Source organism: Silurus meridionalis, chromosome 9, assembly GCF_014805685.1.
Source record: "Silurus meridionalis isolate SWU-2019-XX chromosome 9, ASM1480568v1, whole genome shotgun sequence".
Lineage (NCBI taxonomy): Eukaryota > Metazoa > Chordata > Actinopteri > Siluriformes > Siluridae > Silurus > Silurus meridionalis.
The window spans coordinates 7,678,990-7,691,489 of NC_060892.1; the positions used below are offsets into that span (position 1 = coordinate 7,678,990).

The 12,500-nt window shown below is 39.4% G+C and overlaps 1 protein-coding gene across 4 annotated transcripts in view; it reads right to left on the reverse strand.

The window, feature by feature from the left end:
- Positions 1-12,500, reverse strand: part of LOC124391064 (ephrin type-B receptor 3-like) — a 40,613-nt gene that overhangs the window by 26,209 nt on the left and 1,904 nt on the right. The window lies entirely within an intron of this gene.

The following is a 12,500-nucleotide window of genomic DNA, read 5'->3' on the forward strand; positions in this document are numbered from 1 at the left end:
CAGTCCTTACATTTTTTAGTGTACAGACTCCTCTTCCTGCATTATTAAAGTGGCCAGTCTGCTGCCTTTGTGTCTGACTCACACACACACACACACACACACACACACACACACACACACACACACAGTCACGTACTAGCACTATATGGCACTGCTGTAACACTGCCGAGCTTCTTCACACACTGCCAGGTGTTCAAGTGTGTGTGTGTGTGTGTGTGTGTGAGAGAGACAGACAGGACACCTTGGTGATGGTGTGAAAACTGAAGCGTTGCACATTTGTCCATGTTTCCCAACAATGTGTAAACACACACACACACACACACACACACACACACACACACACACACACACACACACAATAAAGCACAGCTGCCGCATATTTAATTACCAAGGCTTTTCAAACCTCGGCTCTGTCCCAAACGCTACATTTAGCATCTCATTAGCATTCTTATTAGAAAGTTGTCCATTTTTACGGCTTGGTCCAGAACCCTTGCGTGTAAAGAATTCAGAAGCTAGTCCTGTTGCAGTCCCACTAATTAGGTAATATGCTTTTGGTTCTAGCCACTTTTTCTGTCACGCGCCGTCTGCGCCGCGTTTAGAAGCACATGCTCCTGCTACCTAATAAGATGACTTCAATCACACTGCTGGGTTCAGGACACAGCCGTAATCACCGTCGTCGGGCGTCACGTCGAACGAGGCCTTGCTTCCCACATGCTAACGATCTGCAGGTGATTGGTTGCTCCACCGCTCACTCTCATGACAGCTTGTTAGGGGAAATGTGGCCACACACAGACAGGGTTCGAGAAAAGATAAAAGAGCCAGGGCTCTGGTCTGATCAGCGATTGAGAACAGTATTATAGCCTCGTAACTTCACTTCATCTAGCTCGTCGTGTCCCAAACTACATCCTAGTGCACCAGTGGGTCGGACTAGTCTGCAATGCGTGTTTTTCGGGTTCCTTTAGGACAAAGAATTTCGAGTACAGATGTGACCCAGTGCATTGTGTTGCGTTATTCGGGACGGAGCCGCAGTGTGTTAATGAGCTGTATGTTTAGATCCATAGGTAGATGTATTTCACTGCTTTTGGAGTAATTAACTCGGAGTGAGGATAATCAGAAGTGAGGGTTACTTTTGTGTGAAGTGCAGTTCTGACGTGCCCCGGCCCACTTCCCCATTGCAAATCTCACTCGTCCGGTTCACACATCTCTCACGGACACATTCAGCTGATTGATAACAAAGACGTCACAATGAGATTAATCAGATGCCTGGAATCAACACGCCACTCGTTATCGTCTCACATTCTCTCCTTTTTTTCTTTTCTTTTCGTTTCATTTCAGTTTTATCTTACTGTTCGTTTTGTCCTCTTTCAAGGGTGTTTTCTTTTTTCTTTCTTTCTGTGTTTTTCTTTCTTTCCTCTTTACTCTCTTTTCTTCTTTCTTTCTTATCATTTTTCTCTTTACCATGGTTTTTCTTTCTTTCTTTCTTTCTTTCTTTCTTTCTTTCTTTCTTTCTTTCTTTCTTTTTTCCAGGTGCCTTACCCTTCATTTCTTTTTTTATTTCTTTCACAAAAAAGCATGAGAGACAGAGCACGAGAGAGAATGAGAGACAGAGTTAGAGAAAGAGCTGAGGAAGTATGAGTGGTGTTACTATGTGATAAGATGAAGGTCAAAGTAATGCAGTAAATCATTTACTGATAAACTAAACATGGCGTGTGTGTGTGTGTTGACAGCGGCAACATATAACACTAGAATAGCGCATGTCAAAGGACAAAGAGATAATTAGATTCTCACAGGACAGTCTATGTGTGAGTGTGAGTGTGAGAGAGAAAGAGAGAGAGAAAGAACAATAGAATCACCAGGTAGAGAGATAATGACAGGTCACACACACATGCAAAAACACACACGCAAACACACACACACACACCCATCAGCCATGAAGCTGGTCTGGTGGCTACTGATGTAATTACAGAGCTCTGGTCCTCCACACCCTGATAGACTACACACACACACACACACACACACACTGCATTCTGGATAATACCTACACACTCCTTAAGACACACACACACACACACACACACACACACACACACTCTAAATGAACACTCCAAGATCAATTAAGCACCATAAAATGTTCCCTGTGTTCTAGTGTTGGGACGGAGCCTAAATACGGTAAATAAGACATGGCTTTGTGGAATTGGGATGGAGCCAGCAGCAGTGCAGGCATCTAACCGGAAGCAGGGAAATCTTCAGAGACTCTGAAGTGAGAAAAAAAACCACAAAAGGGTGTGAAAGCTGCCATATTGACATGAAACGACGAAGCAGGCAAACAGAAGAGTCGGATAACGCAGCACCAGATGGTGTGTGTGTGTTCATGCGTGCGCGTGTGTGTGTGCATTTGTGAGTGCGATATTGTGCATTATTTTACACGAGGAGTGTCAGATTGACAGCAGATCCTTCTCTCCACCCTTCCACCCCTCTCCCTGTGGGTTTAGCTCCTGAACGCATGGCAATGATACCGATTCGATTTAGCGACCCTTCGATCAATGACGGACGGCTGGGTGGTGTTTCTATCCACAGATACACACTCCGTAGGGGGCAAACGAAGGCCGTGAGGGAGCAGGTTTCACTTCCGTGGCTAATTAAGCAGGCAGCCTGTCGCTCCTCTTACTTATTCATGAGACCTCGCTTCGATCGGACGCCACTCGGTCAACTAATTAGTCTGGAGCTGCCGGCCGATCTATACAGCTCGATTCAGGACGGGGCCGAAGCAGTACACTGGAGATTCAATCGCCATTTAAAACATTAAAGTGTGCGTATGTGAGAGTGTGTGTGTGTGTGTGTGTGTGTGTGTGTGTGTGTGTGTGTGTGTGAGTGATGGATTAAAGCGAGACTCTAATTCAATAAATGAAGTTCACAAAACAGGAAGTTGAACCTTCCATGTAAAGTGATGTTAATTAAAGCATTGCCTCTTGATTTTGATTGATCCTACGATCTAGATCAAGCAATGAAGAACACATCATAACCTCGAAATATCGTAAGTCGAGACATGGCCTTGCCTACCCAAAAGTCTTCAGAACAGAGTAGTATACTGTAAATTGTACATGAAATTACAGTACATAATTTTAGCAAAACAGAGTAATTAGAAGTACCATATTGTATAAACTATGGAATATATACTCACGAACCAGTTCTCAGCTATGCTCCTGCTGTATATATATATATATATATATATATATATATATATATATATATATATATATATATATATATATATATATATATATATATACACACACCGTATATACACAATATAAATGGACAAACGTTTGTGGACACCTGGCCATAGGATTTGCATGTGCTTTCTGAACATCTTATTCCACATTGAGTCCCCATTTGCCCTTATAATACCCTCCATTCTTCTGGGAAGATGTTTCACTAGATTTTGGAGTGTGACACAAGGGTGCCAGTAAAGTCAGGTACTGATGTAGGTGATGTGAGGAGACCTGGGAGTGCATTCAGCATTCACATTAATCCCAAAGGTGTTCAATAGGGTTGAGGTCAGAGAACTATAGCAGGGGATCTTCAACTTAAAACCAGGTAAACCATATCTTTATGAACCTGGCTTTGTGCACAGGGGCACTGTCATGCAGGAACAGGTTTGGGTCTCTAAGTTAGAATTAGTTAGTTAATTTATAGCTAACAGTTTGCAGAAGAACCAGTTGGAAAAGTCAGATGTCCCAATAATTTTTTTTCCAAACAGTGTACACAAGGGAGATGGGAAAAGGTACAACCTGACTTGGGTACATTGAATATGCCTATCAAAGAAATATTTTTCTTACTAAATATAAAATATGTTTGCTGTGTCATAAGAGAAAATAAGCACACATGACATAACTAGTGGTAACAGAGACTCCACGTCATCACACACTCCAAACACGCTAGCTATTTTATCACACACACAATGGTTGGGACACAGCCGGTGTGGGAGCGAGAAACTGTGTACTGCTGCTGAAACTGGAACATCAGCATTGTTCTGCTAAGACGTGGTGACATGTCTGCTGTCTGAGTCAACCACACACACACACACACACACACACACACACACACACACACACACTCTTACACAGTCACACACACTTACATACACCTTCCACCTATCACGGAGGTGTCAATAAGAAGGCAATTTACATACATATACTGTGATTGAGCTCCTGTGGAAACAATGCCTAAAAACATCTCCCTCCCTCACACACACACTGTCAAATCTTATCAGTAAGCAGAGACAACAAGCTGCTGCGACTCAAACTTGAAAGAGAGACAGAGAGAGACAGAGTGAGTGAGAGAGACACAGAGAAGAGAGAAAGAGAGAAAGATAGCATTGGAGGTGAGCTTGAGATTGATGAAACTTGTCTGCCTGATGCCAAAGTCTGTGTGGCTGAGTTCCAATACGGAGATGGAGAATGTGCCCTTCTCTCTGAGACTACACTAAATCCATTGCAGCATGTCGGCTTCGTCCCAAATCACCTGTCTGTCCTATTGTCCTGCTCTCAGCACTTCACGCTCGGGCTGTCTGTCTCTCATCTCTGAGTTGTTCGGCTCCACTGCCCCTTAATAACATACACACACTCGGACGATGTGTGTATGTATGTGTGTGTGTGTGTGTGTGTGTGAGACTAAGCAGTGCCTATATTTCTCCAAGAAGATCCCATGAATGCTCACTACAATAACTCCATATACAGTCTATATAGCTATAAATTACAAACTAATATAGTACTATACTTTGTGTGTGTGTGTATATGTGTGTGTGTGTGTGGGTGGGTGCATAAGGAGGACCTAGCACATTTGTTAAGGGCAATACTAGGGTTACAAAATTACAGGAATTTTCAAGACTGGAAACTTTCCATGGCTATTAATTAAAATTAATGGGAATAAACTGGGAATTTACAAAATTGCAGATTATCCTATAACAAGCAACTTAACTGTAGCTGGAAAAAAACCAACCTTGCAGGATAACTTTCTTAAAACAACCAGATTTAATGCAATTTTAGTTGAATTTCTACCCTGTATAGTCTCCAATCACATGCACACACAGCACACTGCAGGGCTACTCAGGCCACATCCCCTACATGCATTCCTAGGGTATAGCTTATATATGTATATTAACACTATTCTAATACTTTTTAGATATACTATACTTAATACTTATACTTTATATTTATTTTATTTATTTACTTTATTTGTATTTATTTTTATATACTTTATCTTATATTTCTTTTCCATTTTTTTATGTTTACAGGTTGGATAGTCGCAAAAAAGCATTTCACTACATGTCGTACTCTGTAGGAATGTGTATGTGACAAATAAAAATTTCCATTTCATTTATGTTTAAAACTTCCTTGTGCTGTGTGTAAGCTATTGTGCAACAAAATTATACTAACAATTAAATCAAAGTCAAAAATGTCATTTTGTAAAAATCTGTATTAGTGCGCATGCGTGTCAGCTTATGACAAAACAAAATGCTGTTTGTATACAAAAATATACAAAATTCCCCAAATGAAGTTCGCGTGAAAAGCTTCCTGAACGTTTCCGGAAATGTTCTGCCTCTTTGCAACCCTAGTCAATACACACCCCATTGTTTCACACCTCCCGTCCTTCCTTAATGACTCCTCCTGTAATGTGTACTGCTTCGAAGTAATACCTTTGCCTTACTACCTGGGGTATATCCTCACATTCAATTCAACACAATCAGCACTCGGGAGGGACGCTACAGAGGGACACTAACGTGATGCTCACTAACACTAAGTGCGTAAACTGAATAGTGCACTAGATAGTGTTCAGGATTTTCTAGTGTGGAGGGGTGTCATGGAAAACACATATAGAAGCATGTGAGATGCAACTTTGTATTGGAAAATGGTCACCAAAAGGGTTACAGCTGTGTGTGTGCATGTGTGTATGCATGTGTGTGTGTGTGTGTGTGTGTGAACAGCAGGTGATGTTTTATGGTCCAGTGGAAGTCCAGTAGCCGTTCTAAGCGCTTTTCACACATGATCAGGTCACTAATCACAACCGGCACTCACCTCCTCTCAGCCACAACACTCAATCATTTACTACAGCCTGGAGCTGATCGTGCATGTGTGTGTGTGGGTGTGTGCAAGAGCGAGTGAATTTTCAGTATTTGGGTCAGCTCCGGACTTCAATGTGAATTTAAAGCCGTGTAAATGAGTGCAGAAGTCTGGACAAATAAAAGTGACCAATCATTAATGAAGCAAAGACTGGGAGGGAGGTGTGTGTGTGTGTGTGTGTGTGTGTGTGTGTGTGTGTGTTCATGGGGGGTCTTTGTTTGGTCTCTGAAACTCCACTGTGGTGTTGAATCTGTTAAGAGTGTGTTGGTCATCTGGCACAAACATGGCAGGACTTCACACATCGGCCTGAGTCCTGTTACAGCCCTCGGTGCGTGTGTGTGTGTGTGTGTGTGTGTGAGAGAGAGAGAAAGAATGAGAGAACAGGTCTACAGGGAAAAGAAAGCCACATGTTCCAGTTTGAGTTCTGTTTTCTTTCAGACTTCACTTTATCGGCTAATCTGTAACTGAGTCCGAGTGAAAGTCTGGTGTGATTTATCGACAAAATCGCCACACGGTGATATTTCCACCTGAAATAACACCCATCCATTTTTATCAGTAGTAGTTCATAGTATTGTGCTTCTCTGACCTGTGTGTAGTGTGAGTTGTAATTTAATAATTATACTGGATAAGACGAAGGGTGAGACACTGTGGACACTCCTTAACCTCCATGAACCACTGCTCACTATCTATCTGAGTTCCCAAACTACTCTGATTCACTCCTAAAACAACCCGTCTTGATACCCAAATCTCTAGTCTCACACACTTTCCACCTTATTCACTAAACCAACCCCCCCACCCACAGACCTCCAGTGTCACTCACTGAACCTCCTGTCTCACTTCCTAAACCAGCTGTCTCAGTCCCCAAATCTCCCATTTCACTCAATAAACCTACTGTCTTATTCACTAAACCAACCGTCTCACTTCATAAACCTCATGTCTCACTCCATAAAACCGTGTTACTTCCTAGACCCCCTGTCTATCTCCCCAAACCGCCTGTCTAACTCCTGAAACCTCCAGTGTTACTCACTAATCCACCTGTTTCCCGCCCCAAACTTCCTGTGTCTGCCTTAAACCTTTAGTCTTACTCAGTAAACCTCCTGTCTCACTCCCTAAAACTTCCTGTCTCACTCCCCAAGCATCCATTTCAATCTGTCACCCACCTCTCTTTGTCTCTACCTCTTCCTTTCTCTGTCTTTCCTGCTTGTCTTTATTACCTATCTGTCTCTGTCGTTCTGCTCGGGTGGTCTCTCTCTCTCTCTTTCTCTCTCTCTCTCTGTCTCTCACATGCGAACACCACAGGGATTTTTGCCAGTTCAGAGTGTTAAGCTGAAAAAGGCAAGTTGTGTATTCACATCAGACACACACACACACACACACACACACACACACACAACTAGCTGACTTGCTTATTTCCAGAACACAGTGCTCACACAGAAAACGTTGCACCAGAGAAACAAAATGATGTCATCAAAACAGGGCCAGCCAATCACAGAACGGCACAGGTCTGTATTCTAACATACCAAACTAGTGCACTCAGTATATCTCTCACACTAGACACTGTCTAGCTTTCTCCTGCCCGTATATCTTTTCACTGCACTGTGACTGTGTCCCAAATTAGCTACCAATGTACTAAACAACACTGCAACATACAGTACCGTTGAGCACACTAGTACAGTGACAAGAACATGGCCTGCGCTAACACTAAACCACTCACTGCTGCTACTGAAATGGTGTGTGTGTGTGTATGGTCAGAGGTCACATGATTGGGTCTCATAGCCCCTATATGGCTGAGTGCACTCAGAGGGCATCTGTTTAACATGCACTCACTCACTCACTCACTTGCACGCACACACACACACACACACACACACACACACACACACACACACACACACACACACACACACACTCAGAGTTCTTTTAATTGTGCAATGTTATCAGTTTTATTTACACTCTGGGTCTGTATTGAAATGAAAAACAAACTTGTCCGCCTCCTTCTCTCTCTCCTTATCTTCGTCTGTCTCTCCGTCGGCGCTGATGTTTAATTAGAGCAGTAAACTGAGATTGATGTCGGTGCACTCGTTTATTATTCAGTAGTAAATGTGAAGAGGTTAAATCATCTGTTTATAAAGACTGCATTTATAGAGAAGGTGTAAAATGTAATTAAGTAAAATGAAGGTTTTGTAGGATTTACACACATCACTTTCAACAGGGACTGTTGCAGTTAGAGATTTCATTATGATTAGAATGAGTATCAGAACTATACCAGGATAAGAGACAAATCTGTCCTGGAATGAGTTTAAAAATATCTGTCCTAGAATAAGTGATAAGAATTTGTCCTGGCATAAGTGAAAAACAAAATCGGTACTGGGATGAGTAATAGAAATCTGTACTGAGATAAATAATAAAAATCTGTACTAGGATAAGTAATAAACAAAATTTGTCCCTGTCTACATAATAAAAACCTGTCCCAGCATAAGTGATAAAAAAATCTTTCCTGGCATAAGCAATATATACAATCTGTACTGGGATCAGTAATAAACAAAATCTGTCCCGGGACGAGTAATAAACAAAAAAACTGTCCTGGGATAAGTAACACAAATATGCACTAGTATAAGTAGTAAAAACATGTACTTGGATATGTAATAAACAAAATCTGTCCCTGGTAATGTAATAAAAATCTGTCCTTGAATAAGGAATAAAAATCAATCCTGGGATAAGTAATAAAAGAAATCTGTCCCTGAATAAGTGATGAACAATATCTAGAAAAATAAATACATAAACATTATAATGACAAAGAGATAAAAGTGACCCAAATAAGGGATAAAAACGTTCCAAATCAGAGGTCTGGTTTGGACCTCTGGTCTGTAATAAGTAATAAAATGATCCATCATGGACTAAATAATAACAAAAAGAGCTGAAAAGCAGCACTTCAGCTTCCTTCCAATTTATAAAGGCAGTCATATTCCTCAGTCATTTAATAATTTAATCACAGTAACAGCAAATCCCATGATACAGTCTAACATAATTAACATTTATGATAATGCGTCCAAATTGAGGACTTTTATTAGACTGCTGGGCACTCGAAAGCTTCTACTCCAAACCATGTAGACATTATCTTCATCAAGCTGGTTTTGTACAGGTTTGGGTGTCCTAGTTCAAGTGAAGGGAAAATTTGATGCTATCACATCCAAAGACATTCAATTTAATAGTGTGCCTCCTAACATTGTGGAACAGTTTGAAGAAGAACCATATATGGCTGGAAAAATCAGGTGTCCCAATACTTTTGTCCATATATTGTATTTGACAAACAACTTTCTAAAATGAGATTCATAAGAAGTTTTGGGCAAACTAGCTCGAATAAATTTGTCTCTGACCGTCTATTAATCGTGCCGATACACCTTCGTATTGAAAACAGAAAACTGTTAGAGGATTTAAATTGCACACTAAACACAAGGAAAACATTTCCATTTCACTAGCAAATTTCATTTAAGCCCAAACTCACTTCAAACTTAATAATCGATCCATCTAATCGTCCAAACGAAATCAGGAAAATGGCACCTAATAAGAAATCGAGTAATAAAAATGAAGCAGATGGCTCCATGTGAAACGCGATAAGTAAATGGAGCAGCTAATCATTCCGACTCCAGCTTCATCCGATAAGGACACAAAATACGCCTGGCCTGTTGTAAAAGAGCTTGAATGTTGCACAAGCGCTTTTGTAAATGAGCCGTGCATGAGTTAAGTTTGACACAAGCTTAAAGAGAAAAGTAAAAAAAAAAAATAAATAAAAAAGTCTGCTCTTTTAACTTCAGCAGAAAAAAAATTACAAAAAATCAAATGGATAATCATTCGGATGCCAAATTTACTTATACGGATCGAACAAGCCTTTTTCTGTGAGATACATAAATTTCACTTGTAGTGTAGTATTAATGCTGTGTATAATCACAAAATGATATCTAATTATGTCAAATAACAAAATATATTCCATTACTTAATGAACTAACAATTTTTCTGTATTTACAGCTTACACATCATATACACACTGGAAAAACTTTAACACACTGTATACTGTATATTTTTGTATTGAATGTAATGTGGCAGGATTTCACACACACACACACACACACACACACACACACACACACACACACACATTTGGCATGAGGAGATATATATATATATATATATATATATATATATATATATATATATATATATATATATATATATATAAAATATACAAATTATTATTCTGAAATTGATAATTTAGTATAATTTTTTTTAATTCAGCGAGAAAAAAAAAAGAATGTTTAGACTGACTTCGTATTCTTATTTTGTATAATTAGCATAACAGAGCACTCATAATTACACCCGCTCATCTCGGAAAGGTGTGTGGGAATAATAATTTGATCATTTCAGAAGTAATAGATGATTTACAGTCCTGCATTGTGTTCACATTTACTGGCACACTGCATTAAGTGTACTACAGCATTAATCATGCGATATGGGTCCACTACAAGTCTCAACACGTATATATGTGCGTATACTGCAACCCCATATATATATATATATATATATATATATATATATATATATATATATATATATATATATATATATATATATATATATATATATGTGTGTGTGTGTGTGTGTGTGTGTGTGTGTGTGTTTCTTTTCCCCAAAACTAGAAAGTAAGTAGTTTGAGCTTCGCTACAAAATCTAAACTTCCATAAAAAAAGGTATGAAAAAAAATAAGATTTAATGTCCACGCACATGACATGAAGGGACTCGCTGAAAAGTGTATAAAAGTGTGAAGTGCGTGTAAAACACGATGAAATTATGTATGTGTATGGGTGTGTGTGTGTGTGTGTGTGTGTGTGTGTGTGTGTGTGTGTGTGTGTGTCAGGAGCGGCCTCGTAGTGACGGTTAGAAAGAACCACGAACACCATGGATTCAAATCTGCACTTTATAAGCACGATTTTAATATTTGTAAAGCAAACAAGGTGCACAGCAAAAATAAAATAAGTATGAAAGTAAGTAAATAGAAAAACTAACAAACTAACTGAAAAACAAATAAATAAATAATAGCCCAAGAACGTGGGTGTTCTCAAATCAGAAATACTCTTGAGCGAAAATATGACAAAAAGCCACACATAAATGAACATATCAATGAATATAGCGTTAGAATGGAGTGTCACAGCAGAAAGGATAGCTCAGGATGGAGTGTAAGCAATAAACCGATTGGAAATGAGCAGGAAGTGTGTGTCACTGTGTCACACAGGACGTCTTTAAGCAAATTAATCAATTAATGTCAATTACGCAGGATAATAAATGAGCACAGAAGCTCTCTCTGGTCTGAACAGCAAAATGAGAACGCGTGTTTGTGTGTGCCTGTGGGTGTTTGTGTGTGAGCATATGACTGTGTGTTTGTGTGTTGTGAGATGGGAATTTGGGACATAGTCCTAGTTTTATTTTACCAGAGGTTAAAACGGATATTTAAAGCAATAAAATCAAAGAAATTAGAAAAAAAACGCTTATAGAGGATTCTACACAATGTACTTGTTACAATCAAAAATAAAAGTGAATACAAAATGATAACTCAAAGGTCCAAAAGTATGGTACCGTGGTATGGTAGAGCATGGTACCGAGTTAATCACTGTGTTACTACAGTCTTCTATACAACTAAAATGAGAATTATTTATCTGAAATAAGTCAATTAAACAGGAAAAAATTCTGAGGAAAAGACTCAGTCAGCTTGTGCTAGACTTACAGAACAAAGGTGTGTGTCTGTGTGTGTGTGTGTGTGTGTGTGTGTGTGTGTGTGTGTGTGTGTGTGTGTGTGTGAGTGTGTGTGTGCGATTTGGGCCCAGACCCATTTCCGCTTAATCAGCATGAAAAGATGAGATAAAGAGCAAATGGTGAAATTAAAGCCATGGCCATGTAGTTCTACTGGAAGTTTATATCAAGAGGTAACTGTTTCTTACATCATTTATTCACGAAGTACAATAATCCGGCTTTATACTGGATTAACTGTTCGAAAAGAAAATCTATACACACTGAGTTGAAGAGTGGAGAAAGTTTGTATGTGAAATATGTATTAGTGTGTGTTTTTTTTATAAATCAGTCAAAAATCTATCAATAATTTGATTAATAAATCAATCTGCCAATACTTAAAATAAAACTAAAAATGCGTTAAAGTATGTTTTGTTTTGTTTTTTGCACAAAAGACAGAAAGAGATAGAACGAGCGTGTGTTGAACAGGACCACATTTTGAGCGACTCGAGCTGGACTGTAGATGAAAAGTGTATGACAGGGAGGAGAGTGTTGCAGTGTTATCATATCCTTCTCACACTCACGCGTGGATTTACCCAA